The sequence below is a fragment of the Chiloscyllium plagiosum genome, unplaced genomic scaffold (genome assembly GCF_037043375.1).
Source record: "Chiloscyllium plagiosum isolate Xiang-an unplaced genomic scaffold, Cpla_swu_hap1 HiC_scaffold_52, whole genome shotgun sequence".
In the NCBI taxonomy this organism is placed as follows: domain Eukaryota; kingdom Metazoa; phylum Chordata; class Chondrichthyes; order Orectolobiformes; family Hemiscylliidae; genus Chiloscyllium; species Chiloscyllium plagiosum.
In genome coordinates this window covers 18,680,478-18,697,909 of record NW_028270190.1, presented here as the reverse complement: position 1 = coordinate 18,697,909, position 17,432 = coordinate 18,680,478, and positions in this window count along the sequence as shown.

Here is a 17,432-nt window from a genome sequence, read left to right as displayed (position 1 = left end):
ATCCTGAGTGACAGACTTTGGATATATTGTATTTGGAAAAGTGTGTATTTGGGAAAGCAAGTACTCATTTGGGGATAGATAACATGGCTTTGTGCGTGCGAAACAGATTCTGGCTAACTTGATTGAATTTCTTGGAGAAGCAAAAAGCATTGATGAGGGCAGAGTGGTTTAAATGATCTATTCTTTTCGGGATAAGGTGTCCAAAAATGTTCCGAATGGTAGACTGGTTAGCAAGGATAGATCACACGGAATAGTAGGAGAAATATTTGGATACAAAACTAACTTGAAGGTGGAAGATAAAGGGTGGTGGTTGAGAATTGATTTTCAGGCTGGAGGCCTGTGACCAATGGCAAACCACAAGGATCAGTACTGGTTTCACTTTTATTCGTCATTTTTATAAATGATTTGGATGTGAACATCGGAGGTATTGGTCTGAAGTTGACAAATGCCACCAAACATTGGAGGTGTAGTGGAAAGCGAAGGTGGTTACCTCAGAGTACAAGATTTTGATTAGCTGGGTCACTGGGGCAAAGAGTGGCAGATGGAGTTTAATTTAGATAAATGTGAGGTGCTGCATTTTGGAAAGGCAAATAAGGATGGGACTTAATTACACCGAATGGTGAGGTCGTGGGGAGTGTTGCTGAACAAAGAGGCCTCGGAGTGCAGTTTCATAGTTCCTTGAAAGTGGAGTCACAGCTCGATAGGATACTGAAGAAGGAAAATTTGAACCGAGCAGTCAGTTTTCATGTGTATATCTCTATGACTCTATCAGATGTGACAAAGATGTTGAAATACACTGAGTTGTGTTTCCCCTCTCAGGTCACACACTGTCTGATTGCAGAGTCCTACTCCACGGAAACAGATCCAACTTATCCATTTCAACCAGATTTCTTGAACTGGGGATCATAGAATAGAATCCCAAGAATGTGTTAACACGTGATTCTATCCACAAATCCACACAAACTCTCCAAAGATCAAACGACCCAGACTCATCCAACTAATGTCTCCCTGTAATCCTGCATTTCATATGGCGAATTCCCCTGACCTACGCGTCCCTGGAGTAGTCCCATTTACCCACATTTGGCCCATACCCTGCTAACCTTTCCTATCCATGTCCCTGTTCATATATCATTTAACTCTTGTAACTGCATCCACTTCCATTGGCAGCTCATTCCAAATACGCACCACAATCTGTGTGAAACGATCCCCCATCAGGTCTCTTTTAAATCATTTCCCTCTCAACTTGAACTAATGTCTTAGGATCACCGAAGCTGGGGAAAAAAAAACTTTGGATATCACTTTATGTATGCCCTTCGTGATGTAGTAAATTTTCATATGGTCACCCCCTGGGCCTCCAACATTCCAGGTTAAAAGAAAATCCAGCCTATCGACATTCACCTTTTAACGTAAGTCTTCTATCCTCTGTGACATCTTCGTAAATCTTTTGCACCCTTCCAATTCAATGACATCCGTCCAAAAGCAGCACAACCACAATTGCACCCACTACTCCACGTGGCCTTCCCATTGTCGTGTATAGCTGTAACCTGATGTTAACCTGATGATTTCCTCACTAGCCAGTCTGTCACTTTCAAGGACTATGGACCTGCACCCCAACGTCTCTCGATTCAACTGCAATCCCCAAGGCCGCACCATTGTCTGTGTTCTTTTCTGTTTTGAGAGAGAGGCAGAACCACCGTGCTGCAATAGTACTACTTTAGTAGCTGCAATGAAGTGAGCGGCATTAGACTGCATGAGACATTTGATGGAAATTGCCTCAGAGTTCCACACTTCCAGACCACAGTACAGCACAGCAATGGGGCCTTTGGACAACTGTGTTGCATCAAACATGATGCCAAATTAAACTAATCCCTTCTGCCTGAGGTTGGTCCACACCAGTCCTGTCCTTGCAAATTCATGTGCTTATCTTTTAATCTCAAATTCTCCCATTGTATCTGTCTGCAAACCATCCCTGGCAACACGTACCAAACTCCTACCACTTTCTGAAAACTTGCTCCTCACATCTCCTTCGAACTTTCCCCTCTCACGTCACAGGCATGCCTCTTTGTATTAGACACTTCAATTCTGGAAAAAACGATTCTCAATGTCAAGCCGATCCTTGCAACGAATTTTTGTAGTCGAGAATGTAGTGCAGGAGAAGCACAGCAGATCAGGAAACAGAATTCTGTCAAGTCTCCCCTGAGCCTCCAGCACTCCAGAGAAAACAATCCAAGTGTTTCAAGCCTCCCCCGAGCGCTCATACCCTCCACGCCAGGAAGCATCATTGTAAACCTCTACTGCACCCACTATAAAGCCACCCTATCCTTTCTGTAATGTGGTGACCAAAATTGATAGCAACACTAACTGTGGCCTAACCACGATCTTATGAAGCTGCAACATACATCCTGAGTCTTGTATAAATCCCTTAACCAATAAAAGCAAGCGTGCCACGTGTCTTCTTACCACACTACCAATCGTCATGGCCAGTTTCAGGGAGTTATGGACTTGAACTCCAAGATTACTCTGTACATCAGTGCACTGGCATTAACTTTTTTAAAAACTGTATAGTTTTCGTTAATATTTGATCTCCCAGGTGCAGCACCACACAGTTACCTAAATTAAACTCCATCTACCTTTTCTCTGCTGACATTTTACACTTATCTACGTTTCCCTGTAATGTTTGACAATCTTCTACACTATGCACAACTCCATCAATCTGTCTGTTATCTGCAAACTTACTAACCCACCCAACTACATTTTCATACAAGTCATTTATATTTATCACAAACAGAAGAGTTCCCAGTGTTGATTTGTGCACAGTCACAGTGGATCCCATGCATCTTAATCTACTGGATGAACCTACTGTGGAGGACCTTGTTAAAAGCCTTACTAAAAAGCAAGTAGACAACGTTCACTGCTCTATCCCCATTGATCACCTTTGTCACCTACTCAAAATTTCAAAGTGAGTAAGACACGATCTTCTCCACACAAAGCCATGTGATTATCCCTAATTAGGCCACGCTTTATAAATGCACATACATATTAAGTATTCTCTCCAACAGCTTCCTAACGTTTAGATTAGAGTTGTGCTGGAAAAGCACAGCAATTCAGGCAGCATCCGAGGAACAGCTTCCCAACCACTGATGAGAGACTGGTCTACAGTTTCTTGAACAGAAAAACAACATTAGATACTTGCCAGTCCTCCAGGATCTGTCCACTGGCGAACGAGGATGCAAAGATCATCAAGGCCAAGGCCATCTTCTCTCTTTCCTCTGAGGTAGATACCATCAGGCCCTGGAGACATATTCAACTAAATGCTCTTGAAGAGACTCAACACTTCTCTCTTATCTCAAAATACCCTGACATATTCGCATGCTCTGCATTAATTTCACTATCCTCCATGTCCTTCTTCTGGGTGAATACCAATGAATGTTCCCTCCTTTATCCTCGAGTGGTCCTGCCTTCTCCCTATTATCCTCTTATTTTGAATGTATGTATAAAATGTCTTGTGATACTCTTTAACCTTAATTGCTGAAGTCATTTAATCGCACCTTCTTGCTCTCCTAATTCCCTGTTTGAGTTATTTCTGCTTTTTAAAATGTTCATTATGGGCCATGCCCGATTTTAGCGCCTAAAAACCTGAAATATGCTTATTTCAACCTTTGGACAAAATTCGCACTTTTCCTTGTTTTCCAAGCATCACTTACAAAGCCTTGTCCTTCCTCCTTCACGGAACATGCTGATCCCAATATTGACATGTTGCGAACTCTATTCCAAACCTTACTCTAGCTCCAAAAATATCCATTAATCATCACTTTCTGTCTTTCCCACCACGCAGTTAATGTTGTATCCATGTTATCCCTGACTGTTGTACTATGAACGACAACCTTCCTCAAGTCTGTTGCGTGGTACTTCAGAAAATCCATGTAAACCCCATCAGTACCATTGCCCTCATCAACACTTTATTAATTCATTAAAAAGCATTAGCAAGTTCGTTACGCACAATTTCACCATGCCTTTTCCAAACCTACCCACTTTTTTCAATATAACTACTAGCTTTATTCCAAATAATTGTTGCCAGAAGCTTCCCTGGAGTTAACCAGACAAGATTGTAAATGACAGTATTAGCTTTACCACCCATCTTAGAAAAGGGTTGCCATGTTGGCAACCCTCCAGTCTCCTGGCACTTCATCAGAATCTGGGGAAGATTATAATCTCATATCTAGTGACCCCATACTTTCTACTCTCCAAGCAAAATCATTGGATAAATCTGATCCAGCCCGTTACCTCTGAGTGCGAACATCAACTGGACAGGTGATTGGATTGAATTGAAGCGTTACATTGTGGAAACAGGCCAATCGGCCCAACGAGTCAACAACAATCCTCAAAGAGCAAATCAACCAGCCCATCCCCCTGCCAATCCCTGTAACTCTGCATATCTCACAGCTAACGCACCCACATGCCCCTGAATGCTATGGGTTAGTTATCATGGCGAATTCACTTAAACTTGCACGTATTTGTAATGTGGGTGGAAACCAGTGCACCCAGCAGACACGCACACAGACAGGGGGCGAATATACAAACTCCACACAGTCGCCCAAGGGTGGAATCATACCTGGGTCCCTGATGCTGAGGCAGTGCTGACCACTGAGCCACCATGTCACCACCTGTTAAAGTATTCAAAATCGATGCATTGCAACTACTTAGCAGGACAATAACCCCTGCAGGTTATGAGGTATTCTCTGAAACTAAATACTTTAGCTCCACGTCATGCTCATAAATTGGAAACGAAGTTCGGTAAATACAGCGAATAATATACAGTGGCGTAGCTGCAATAGAAACACAGGACTATGATATTTAGAAGTGGGAGTAGGCAAATCATTCCTCAGAGCCTGCTCCGCCATTAAACATGATCAAGGTTGATCTTAACCTGGTCTCAAATCCACAATCCTACCTAAACCCCACAGCCCTCTATGACGCATTTCATCAGAAACACATCTATTTCTTTCTTGAACCTGTTAATTTATTCTGCCGCCACTTAACTGTCGGGCAGTGAGTTCCATATTCACAAAACCCAGAGAGAGTAGCTTCTCCACATCTCAGTTTTGAAGCTACCTCCTCCGACTCTAACTCTATGAGTTCCTTTTAAAGCCTGTGCCACAAAGGGGACAATCTGATCAACATACCCAGCTTATAAATGCTCTTAAGCATTTAAATACCTCAATCAAATGGACTCTAATTCTTCTGAAGTACAGCGAGTACAAGACTAAGCTATTTCAGCTTTCATCATATCACAGCCCGTTCATCCCTGGAAAATAACCTGATGGTCCTCCCCTTAACAGCTTGCAGTACCACCACATCCATCTTCAAGTGAGTTGAGTAAATATAGACACAATATTCCAGATGTGGTCATAGAGATAGACTGAGAAGAGGCAGCTTCTAAACTGAGGAGTGATCTCACTAAGGCCTTATATAAAAAAAAACAACACTTGTTCATTTTTGTAATGCTGCCCTTTTGCAACAAATGCTAGAAATCCATTTGTAAAGATTGTAAACAATTGAGGTCTGGAACCTGAATCGTACGGCATAGCAATAGTTTACAGTTCACCAACAAGAAAAGGGCCCATTTATCCAGACACTCAGCTTTCTGTCAGGCAATCAATCCTCTTTCCCAGATAATACTGAAGCTTAGCCTCCAGGGATCGAACATTCTGCATCAGTCTTCTGTACAGCAGTTTGTCAAACACCTTGTGGAAGTCCAGGAATATTACATCCACCATATCCCCATTATCCATCTTGCTACTGGCATCCTCAAACAACACCAGCAACCCTGTAAACGACGACATGCCCTTCATGGAAACATGCTTCACTGGTAAATTCAGTTTTGTTTTTCTAATGTCCTGTTAACTCCTCCTTTGTGATTGACTCCATTCACTTCCCTGTTTCAGACCTCAAAGTAACTGCTCTTTAGTTCACCTATCTCTTCTATTAAAGAAGACTGTAACATTTGTAAGTCTCCAATCCATATAAATCTGTCCGAAATCCAGCGAATTTTGGGAAATCATAAATTATGCCTTCAATATCTCTGCTGCCACCTCCTTCAACATCCTAGGTAGAAGGTCATCAGGACCTATTTGCCTTTATTCCTATCAATTTACTCCAAATATTATCCCTAGTTGTGGTAATTTCGTCAAGTTTGACTGCAGAACCTGCAGTTTTTATGAAGAATTTATGTTGTTCTACTGTGAAAGTTTAGACAAAGTATTGGTTTTCGACCTCTGTCACTACGGGGTTTGTCATTATTGTTTGTCATTTTAGACCTACTAAGGTCCAATATTTACTTCCACTATCTACTTCCTATTTATATGCTTATAGAAGCTTTCGGTATCAGTGCTTATGTTTTCTCCTAATTTCCCTTTTCGGTTCATTGTAGCTATTTTGATTCTGTCCTTAGTTAACCTTTGCTGACTTTTAGAATACTCCCAATGCTCCCGAGCTTCACTAACATTCACGGCATGAAATGTTTAGTCTTTATGCTCTCTGTGACTTCCTGGATGATTTTGCATCTTTATACAGTTCAGATACTTCAATTGAAATATATTTAGCAACTCCCTCTGTTGCATTTGCCTCTGTTCTTCAGGTTTACCAGATCTTCAATTTTTTACACCAAAGTACTCGGTCCAACTCCTGTCTCAGACCTGCATAATTGCCTTTGCCCAACACTAAATCACTTATATGGGGCCCTGTTGTCACTCGAGTATGTTGAGGTCACTGCTTCCAAGTGGATCATAAACGACAAGGTCATTTGTCAATGTTTCATTGTTGCATAACATCAAATCTAAAAGTTGCCAATTCTATTGTTGGCTCCATGACATGTTGCTTTAAGATATAATCCACCTTACACTCTGAACATTCCTCCGAGGCTATGCTAACCATTTAATTAATCCTAACAGTACAGATGTTTAAATCGTCCATAATTGACATTGCGCCTTTCTCACAAGCCCTTTCTTCCCCCCTGGTTTGTTATGCTTTTCTTTGTAAGTACTCTTCAGCGTCCTGTAAATTATTCCTGTTAAGGGATAGGAGTACCTTGGTTTTTATTTCCTCACAGACAGATCAACTATTTTTTGTCCTTCGTGTCAATATCAATTCTCAATACTACCTTGGTGATATTCTTCATCAATAAAGCAACTCCACTTCCTGTTCCTCCTTGTCTATCCTTTCAGAATGTTGCATTCTCTTGGATATCTAACTCCCAAATGTGAGCTTGCTGTCACCACGTTTCAGTAATCCCCACAAGGTCGTACCTGTTTGTCTCTATTTGTCACTTCACTCAAATATCTGTATTGGTGCTCATAAACAAAAGCTTGGGTAGTTCCTACTTAGAGTACTGTGATCAGGTGTGGTCATCTCACCTTGGGCAAGATATATCAAACTTGCGGGGAGAAAAATTTATACACGTGCATTAATCAAAACTAGCCATCTCACTGTTCAAATCCCATATGCCCATCCATTGGACAAGAGCCTTGGCATTGTAAGTGGGCATCTCAATACTTCCTCAATGTTATGAAGTTCAGACACATTGAAAGTGTACAGCATAGATACATGGCAATGTTTTCTGAACTTCATGGATCAGGCTTTTTAGGAAAGCACATCGAAATTCTGCCCTGTTTTCCTGCGAATTTGAAATGTTATGTTCCGACAGATGTGCTGCAAATCTTCAAGGTATCACAAGGAAAAGACAGGGTATTCAGAGATCGAACATCTCCACATGTTGGTGGCTCTAGAACTACGGGGCATGGTCTGAGGTATCGGAGTAGACCATTCTGGGTAGATAACAGAAAGTGTAACTACAGACAAAACGTGGTAGATGTTTGCAACTCAATTGCCCAATGAAAGTGAATCGAACATAGAGCAATACAGCGCAGAACAGGCCCTTTGGCCCACGATGTTGTGCCGATCTGTTAACAAATCTAAGTTGATCCCCCTACACTACCCCATTATCATCCATATGGTTATCCAAGGTCTGTTTAAATGCACCTAATGTAGCTGAATTTACTACATTCCACGTCCTTCGCACTCTCTGAGTAAATAACCTACCTGTGACATCGATCTTAAAACTATCACCCCTCAATTTGCAGCTATGCCCTCTCGTACAAGCCGATACCATCATTCTAGGGAAACGACTCTACCGTCCATCCTATCTAAGTCTTGCATGTCTGTATTAAATCTCCTCTTCGCCTTATTTTCTCCAAAGAGAACAGACCCAAGTCCCTCAGCCTTTCCCCATAAGACCTTCCCTCCAGACCAGGCACATCCTGGTAAATCTCCTCTGCACATTTTCCAATGCCTCCACGTCCTTCCTGTAATGGGGCGACCATAACTGTGTATAATATTCCAAGTGAGACCGCACTAGCGTTTCGTACAGTTGCAGTATAACCATCACGGCTCCAAAACGCAATCCATCTACCAATAAAACCTAACACACCGTATGCCTTCTTAACAGCACTATCAACCAGGATGACAACTTTCAGAGATCTATGTCCTTGTACACCAAGGCCCCTCTGCACATCCACAGAACCAAGAATCTTTCCATTCTTCCCAAAGTGAATCGCCCTCACCTTTATCCGCATTGAATTCCATGGAGGTGAAATGGAATGGAGTTTTCATGCTCTGAGATTATTGCACTCAAGTTTGAATCCTGAAGACTTGAGGGTATCCAAGGGGAAAGCTTTGCAGATGCACCAGCACTATGGACTATAGAATGTTGGATCATTTGTTTATTTTAAATCTGAGAGAATGATTGAAGTGTTATGCAAAGTTTAAAGGGATGTCAGCCAAAGATACTTTTCTTTGGAATATGGAGTGAGGCCAAAATGTTGCAGAAACACATTAGGTATGTCAACACCTCTGAAGAGAAAACGGAGTTAACTTTTCGAGTGCAGTTACCCTTCTTCAGAACTCGAAGCAGCTTGGAAAATTAGGCATGTATGGTGCTGATGGGTCATTGGGTGCGGCTGTGGTGGGATGGGAAACGAGTGATCAGATACATAGTGTAGGAACCTAGAGAGACAGGGAAACAAAATGATAGGTCGGCAATGGCAATGATGTTGGTAAGCCAGGCAAGAAAAGACACTGTACAGGCTATAATGGGGCCTCTGAGTTTGTGACAATGAGTTGGCTGTGCTGAATGTCACCCATTTCATGATAGTGCACGTACTGTCCATACAAAGGAATGGAGTATTAACGCTCTGAGATTATTGAACTCGGTTTTGAATCTTGAAGACTTCATGGTCTCCAAGTGTACAGCTGTTTGAGGATGTCCCAGTACTATGGACGATAGAGAAAATTAGCTTTGATAGAAAATAGTCTTTAAACAGGGTCTCTCTGATAGCTTCCTGGTTGGTTGATATCTTGTGGTTGTGCACTATATTGGCAGAATGCTTCAGTCCTCCAGTAACCTGCCGAATTCAGAGACAATGCACGTTGTATGCCAGCCAACCTGTGCTTCATGCAAGGAAGTTAGATTAACCTGAAGAAGTGAGATTAAAGAGAAGAACTCCCTGATAACCAAAAGAATCATTTCAGTAAGGCACGTGTACTACGGCTATTGAAATGAATCCCCCTTTTTACCACACCATCCAATATACTGAATTATTTGTTTGTCTGTTTGCCATCGAATCATTGAACGTAATACCAAAGGAAATGCTCTTGAAACAATGAGATTGCACCGGTCAAGAGCAAACACCTAAGTATTCTCATCCCATATTCCAGCAAGTTTTTTTTCAAAAGACTTGTTTACCTTGGTATCTCAGGTCACATCTAATAGCATCTTCAATGTTTAAAACGTTTCGCCCTCACAGGCACTGTTATGGAATTACAAAAGTAAGTGGATCAGATGAGGTCCTTCAGCCCAAAAATACTAAACTGCCAAGAAATACGGACTGCAATTCGACAGAAAAGGGCCTTGGACTACACAAAACTGCATTCTCAAAAAAAGAAACTGTATGTAAATCGATACTTGCCCCACTTTCCTGCACTAAGCCCATAATTGTGAATGTTGTGACATTTCAAGCATTCATCTGAATTACTTTTTAAAAGGTTGTGTGATTTGCTTTCGCATCTACCCTGCTGTACAGTACGTTTCCAAACTGGAGGGATTCTATGATATTCTAAGACGTTTCAACTTTCCTGACTACCGACTGAATTGCACGCACATTAAACCCGAAGTCTCCCTGCTCCTAAACATCCAGCGAAGTTGTATCATTTAGTCTGTATTGCCTCTCTGTGTTATGTCCACCAAAATGCATTGTCTCCCATACCTAGGCAATGCAATGTATCTGCCAGGTGTTCACCCGTTCTGCCAACTTATGAGTATTCATTCGAGGATGGTCAGCGTAATCCTCATTACTCACTATTCTCCCTATCGTTTTATCATTTTCAAATCTGGAGAGTTTACCCTCCACAAAAATCTGAAAATTGTACATAAACTCAGAAAAAGTTTCTCAACACTGACCCATTGGGAACAGAACACTCAACTTGTCTTCAATCTGACAACTTCCCAACCGTACCAAAGCTCCGTTTCGTATTCTTCAGCCAATTTCTAATCCATGCTGCTAAAAGCCCATCAATCTCAAACACTTTAAGTTATTAACCAGCGTGCCATGTGGCACTCCATCAAAAGCTTTCTGCAAATCCACATGTACAGCATCCACAGCACGATCCCATTCACTGCTTCATTACTTCATCTGAAAACTCAATTAAGTTTGTCAGACACGACCTGCACTTAACAAAGCCATCTCTACTGTCTAGTGTTTACTTAACATTTTTTCCAGGTGGATTTTTAGCTGACTCCCATATGACGGTCTCCATCATTTTTCCTCCTTTTGATATCATACTGCTAGGTCTGTACTTTACTGTGTTATTCTTCATTGCTTTTTGAAACAACTGTATGATATTTGTATTGGTCTAGCTTCTTGCGGTAATCCTGTGTTCAGAGAAGTCTGGAAAATTTCTGTCAACATTTTAGCAATTTGCTCTATCACCTCTCTCAGTAATTTTGAAGCACCTCATTCGGGCCTAGCGACTTCTCGAACGAGAGTGCTGAGAGCCCTTATCACACTGCATCCTCTTTATCTGTCAGGAGAATGGTCAGTTACTCAACACCCACATTTTCCATAAGGCCATTGGCACCATCTTCTAAATAGACCAAGGCAATTACAAAATATTACTTTTCAACCTCTGCCATAACCATTCCTTGAGTGGGTAGCTTATCCTACTTGTTCCTTATGACCCCACTCTGCCCTTCACGAATCTTTTGCAATTAACATACTTGTAAAAGGTCCCTTTTATACAATCCCAGAGAAACCAGTTTACATTCCTGGCGTCCCTTTGCCTAAAAGATGAGAATCGGAACCAGACAGTATTTCCGAGATTACTACGCCAGAGTGCTTGTGGTTGGATTTAACCAAAACTCTGTCAGTGAATGATGAACCATGGCTCTCAGGTCTCATTGAGCCTCTGCTGCATTTCGAATCCATCACCATTCAGATAACATTTGGCTTCTTGTTTCAGTTCCCAGAGAACATATTCTTTCGTCTATCCATCCACAATAACCTGCATCTGCCGTGGATATGTTCACTCACACAACTTGGCCAAATCACAATTAAGAATCTCTGCATGCTCCACAGCTCCCTCCCATCCAGTTTTATGATGCACACATACGTAGAGACGTTACTTTTGTTTTCCACGTCGAAACCCCTGATGTTTTGTGAATGGTTGAGCTCTAAGTTCTGATCTCTGCAGTTCCTACTCGACATGTGGACGTATTGGGAAATCGACCCGTTGATTTATCATCTGAATATCCTCTTTGATAATTGTTCTTCATTCCTGCCAGATCATTTCCATTATTATGTTCACGTTAGGTTTAAAATGCAATCCCTTATTCTGGGCCGACTCGAAAGCTTCTGAAAGTCCACATTAACCACATCTACTCGCTCCCCCCTTATGAACTTTGCCATTTGGATCTTCACAGAACTGCAGTAGATATGCCGAACATGGAATCCTCACTGCTCCTTTCGTTATCCTGATTGTAAGTAAAGTTATGCAGAGCTCCATGCTCAAGTCCCTGCTTCTGGACATAACGGCTCGACAGATAAAGTCAACAATACGTTATACTTTCTAAACCACTTCAGCCACCCGCATGCCTCCCTTCAAGAATTTATCGACAACAATCTCCCACTGATTATTTATACATTCCAGCCTCCCTTCCATATTTCTGAACAATGTTGCCATGAATAATCAATTAAATTATAACTGGATAAATAGATAGGTAGATACATAAATAGATGAATAGATAGATAGATAGGTAAGTAGATAGACAGTTCAGATCAATAGATGGATAGATAGATAGATAGATAGATAGATAGATAGATAGATAGATAGATAGATAGATAGATAGATAGATAGATAGATAGATAGATAGATAGATAGATAGATAGATAGATAGATAGATAGATAGATAGATAGATAGATAGATAGATAGATAGATAGATAGATAGATAGATAGATAGATAGATAGATAGATAGATAGATAGATAGATAGATAGATAGATAGATAGATAGATAGATAGATCGATAGGTAAATAGTTAGATAGATGCATGGATGGATGGATAGAAATAGGGATAGATTGATTAGTTGGATAGATCGAGCAATAGATGGATAGATGTGTAAATGAATAGATGGATAGATGAACAGATGGATAGATGGATAGATATATAACATACAGGAATGACCTCACATAAGACTTCCCACCATCATGGACAGAGCAGTATCTGGCAGCAGAATCGGTATCACATTTAGAACTTGTTGCTCCCTCAACCATTGACGTTTAATGTTAGCTGTGCTTTCCATGTGTGGGATGCAATGCGGAAAATCAGAAAGGCTGCCTGGGTATACCTCACCTCTGTACTCACATCTGCAGGAAAATGTAAATGACCTCACACATCTATATTCTCCAGGAATATAAAATCTTCTCAATAACGTACAGGGAAATGTCTGCATAACAGGTCGAGGAACACTACCAGTAGATCTGCCACGAAATACCAAGTGACACATCTGGAGAGTCTGCACTTGCATACATTCACAATCGCCACCAAGTTATTTAATTAAGGCAACATGGTTACCAGACAACAGGATGTATGCTGATTATTATACACCTGGATACACGTCACTCCGTCGACAATGGACAGACAGTAGCAACATCGTGCATCATCTGGAAGACTCAGTACAGCCTCCTCCAACAGCAATTTTAAAACCCGCCTCTACCATCACATACATGGAAATGTGCAGCGGATGAACGAATACAAACAACTACATGTTCCCTGCTGAGCCATGCAACCGCCATTTAGATTAAAATGGAATTAATAGGTCATTTCGTGCCGCTGGATCAAAATCAAGGAATCACATTCTAAATGGCACTTTTGTGGGCCCTTCACCAGAGGGATTGCACCAGTGAAAGAAGGAAGCCCATTCCTACTTTGTCTCAGGCAGTTGGTGACACATGCATTATCAGAGTGGTTAAGCAGAATGTCCATGTGCCTGACACAGAGTGGTCAAGAGATTGAGTAAATAAGTCGGTGTATCTAAGAGATTGTCTATGAATGTTTATGTACGTGTGAGTTTGTATTTATGAGAATGTATGCATGAGTATCTGTGTGAAGATATCAATGCAAGTGTACACGTATAGGAGGAGGAGAACGTGAGCATGTCTGTGAGCCCACGGTGTTATCAGAGAAAGATTGCGTGTGGGAGAGATTGAGTCGAAATGTGAGACTGTGTGAATGCATGCATGTGTGAGAAAAAGTGGCTTTGTGTATCAGCGAGTTTGTGATTGTGTGTGAAAGAGGGATTGCATAGGAGAATGAATGAGTGTGAAAGAGACAGAATGTGCACAAGTTATGTGTAACTGTTCATGCAACTGTGGGCAGAGAGAGACAATGTGTGTGTGGGAATGAGTGTGTGAAATTTTGGGCTTCTGAGAAAGTGAATCTGCACGTGTCTGTATGTGAGAGAGGGAGATAATGTGTGCTTAACGACGTGTGAGAGGAATACTGCGTGAGGAAGACTGTGAGATAATGAGACTGTGTGCAGGGACAGTGAGAGTGCTGTGAGTTTATGTGTCAGTGTATGTGCATATCCGACAGGGAATGCCACATGTCTGCATTATAAAATAAATAGCTACTATTTAGAATGAAACATGTATGGTCTAATATTTAAAAAAAAAACTGTATCTCTGACTGTTCCATCTAGTTCATAATCGCAATCAACCTTAATCAATTGTTGGCATTTCTTGCGACAAGCTGAAAATTAAACGTTGCAGAGGTAAAATAGTGGCTGCCATTCTCCGTGCAGTAACTGCTGAGCTGTTTATATAACATCATTTGGCTATTGCTGTGTAGAATGATGTTACATCCAAAAGAGTGAGGAGGTTCCATCAGCTCGTACACAAGAAAGGAAGCAACTCAGAAGGGAGGGAACTACCCATGAGATTAAGAGAAATGTGTAACACCATTGATTAAATTGATAGCGGACATTAGCACTTACCTCGGACACTAACAGCAGCAAGTACCAGTGAGTATATCCTCTTGAAATACTGAAACATATCCTATATGTCGACCATCTCCAAAGGGAATTAGCTAATTGTTCTGTCGGTGTGGAGGACAATTCCGTGGCGTCCAGTCAGCACAAATTCATTGAGTGAATGGTAATCGTTATATATTGCAGAGGACGTCATTGAGAAATATTGTTTTGTTTTTGCTGAGCTGACATTAAGGCTACTTGAACACTAAGATTGTTTACTGCTCTTCCTGTCACGAGGCAAATAGTTTCAGATCGCTCCTTTGTATACAAATGTTTTGCATTGAAACAGAAATCCAGTAATGAAAATGAACTTTAAATATTACAGAGTACATGAGCCATTACTTGACCAACACGAGAGATGCAGGGCAGATGCGTAGGTACATAAAACAATGTTAAATTAACAGAATAGTTCTTTGTTTTACATAGTGTATTGAAATGAGGAAAATAAATAATTTTCAAATCCTAAGACTCGTTGAAGTATTCTCACACGCCTGATAAATAAGTTACCTCACACTCATTGTAATTGCTGTTGACATAGCTGTAGCTTCAAGCGATGGAGGAAGCCTACTTACGGAGGAGCTGAAGCCAAGGTTTGTGGGATGGTTAAGAAATAACTGGAACTTCGTCCAGCAGCATGTTTGGCCATGTAATTAGAGCCATAGGGATCTGCAGAACAGCAGAAAGTCCTTCAGTCCATAACGTCTGTGATGATTAAAACCAGTCAGTAAAGTATTTGAATCCCAGTTTCCAGCAGTTGGCATGTAGTGTTTCTTGCATTGGGATTGTAAGGGCACATCTCGGTACTTCTTCAGTCTATATAGAGTTTCTGTCTTGAACAGTCTTACAGACAGTGACTTCCAGATGTCCATCACTCCCGGGCTGGAACAGTGTTGCCTCACATATTCTTACACATTCTGAACTTTACCATAAATCAATGATGCTGTCGTCACTGATCCTTCCATCATGTGGAACAATCTATTCTGTCTATGCCCCTCATAACTATTCTTTTTACATCTCAGTCATATCCCCTCACAATCTCCTCTGCTCTCAAGTAAACAGCATCAGTCTGTCCAAACTGTCCTCATGGTTAAATTCTTCCAGCCTTTGCAAAATCTTAGAAAATTGTTTCTTCACCATTTCGGGTACAATTATGTCGTTACTGTAATAAAAATTGCAGACTCGCATACAATACTAAAACAATTGTCTTACCAACGTTGAATTAGGGCTTTTTTATTAGATTACCTACATTGTGGAAACAGGCGCGTTAGCCCAACAAGTCCACACTGGCCCTCTGAAGAGTAACCCACTTACTGTTATTGTTGCGATTGGTCGTGTTATATATCGACGGTTCATGACTGTTCAACTCTTATATAAAGCGACTTATTTGTCATATATAGTGAATCCAGGCAAGTGCAGGCTGATTCCGGGGCTGGTGGGATTGATGTATGCAGAAGCATTGTCTGTATTAAGATCGCATTTAATGGAGTTTAGACTAATGATGGGGAATTCACACAGGCTTACAAAATTCTACAGTGACGAAATAGGATAAATGCAGGCAGGATGTTCCCGATGGTGGGAGTGTCCAGAACCAGGAGTCACAGTGTGGGGATTCGAGGTCGATCATTTAGTATGGAGATAAGGAGAGGTGTCTTCACCCAAAGAGGTGGTGAGGTTTTAGAATTCATTACCACGGGAAGCAGGGGATGCCGAAACATTGAATGTCTTCAAGTGGCGGCTAGATAATGTTCTTGGAGCGAATGGGATCAAAGGTTATGGGGAGAAAGCGGGAATATGCTATTGAGTTGGATGACCAGCCATGATGGTGATGAACAGCATTGTAGGTTTCTTAATGGCCTTCTCCTGCTCCTATCCTCCATGTGTTTGCGTTTTGATGTTTCCCCCTTCCACCTGCAGAATTTAGTCCAGCTGACCAGATAATAGGGAAATCCTGCATTCTTTCTGACGTGTTTTGTGGATTTGTCGGGCGTTGTTACGGAAATTAGGGAGCACAGGGCCAAGTTGAATGTTCAACTGTGATTTTATTGTATGGATGGAGCAAACTGAAAGGGCGAAATGACCAATGCAGCCCTTATATTAATGTGAACATTAAAAGATTTCCGGTAGCTGTTGGATCCCCTTTCAAAGCAATCACCCTGGTGCCATTATTTGTGGAAGTAAACTCCAAAAAAAAGCCTGATTCCCCATAGTTGTACAGCAGCGTACCTCTGCCATTGGAAGAAGGACTGTGAAGACTTACACAATGTGGTACCTTGTCCCCCACCCCTGAGTTGCGGATGACCTCATTGCTGTTGGGTGACGATTTCAGCATGTAAGGCACACTACAAGGTTTTGGGTCCCACTTTCTACGAGGTTTCATGGATGCAGATAATTGCAGATTAGAAAACATGAAATGTTCCCAAGGTAACTCTCTCTACCGTCTCACAATGAGCCAGTTGAACATTATTATTTATTCACCTGTGAGTAATGTCCAGTGCTAATCATCCAGCCATTAATATATTCCTGTACAAGGTAGAGGTAAGTTGATATCGTGAACTCCGGCGGTCCTGTGAGACGTAACGATCCCCCCATGCCAATAGTGCTGCTAACGAGAAGGATTTCCAGGTTTTGGTTTCAACAGCACGGAAGGTATTACTCCCAATCGGGACGATGAGTGTGCGTGGGAATTGAAAAAAAATTTGCGAGTGGTGTTTCCACATTTGCCTCTGCAGTCTCTCGTGCCCCCGGAGATAATGGTGGTTGATTTTCAATGTGCTCTTCGGCAAGGCTGCAGTAG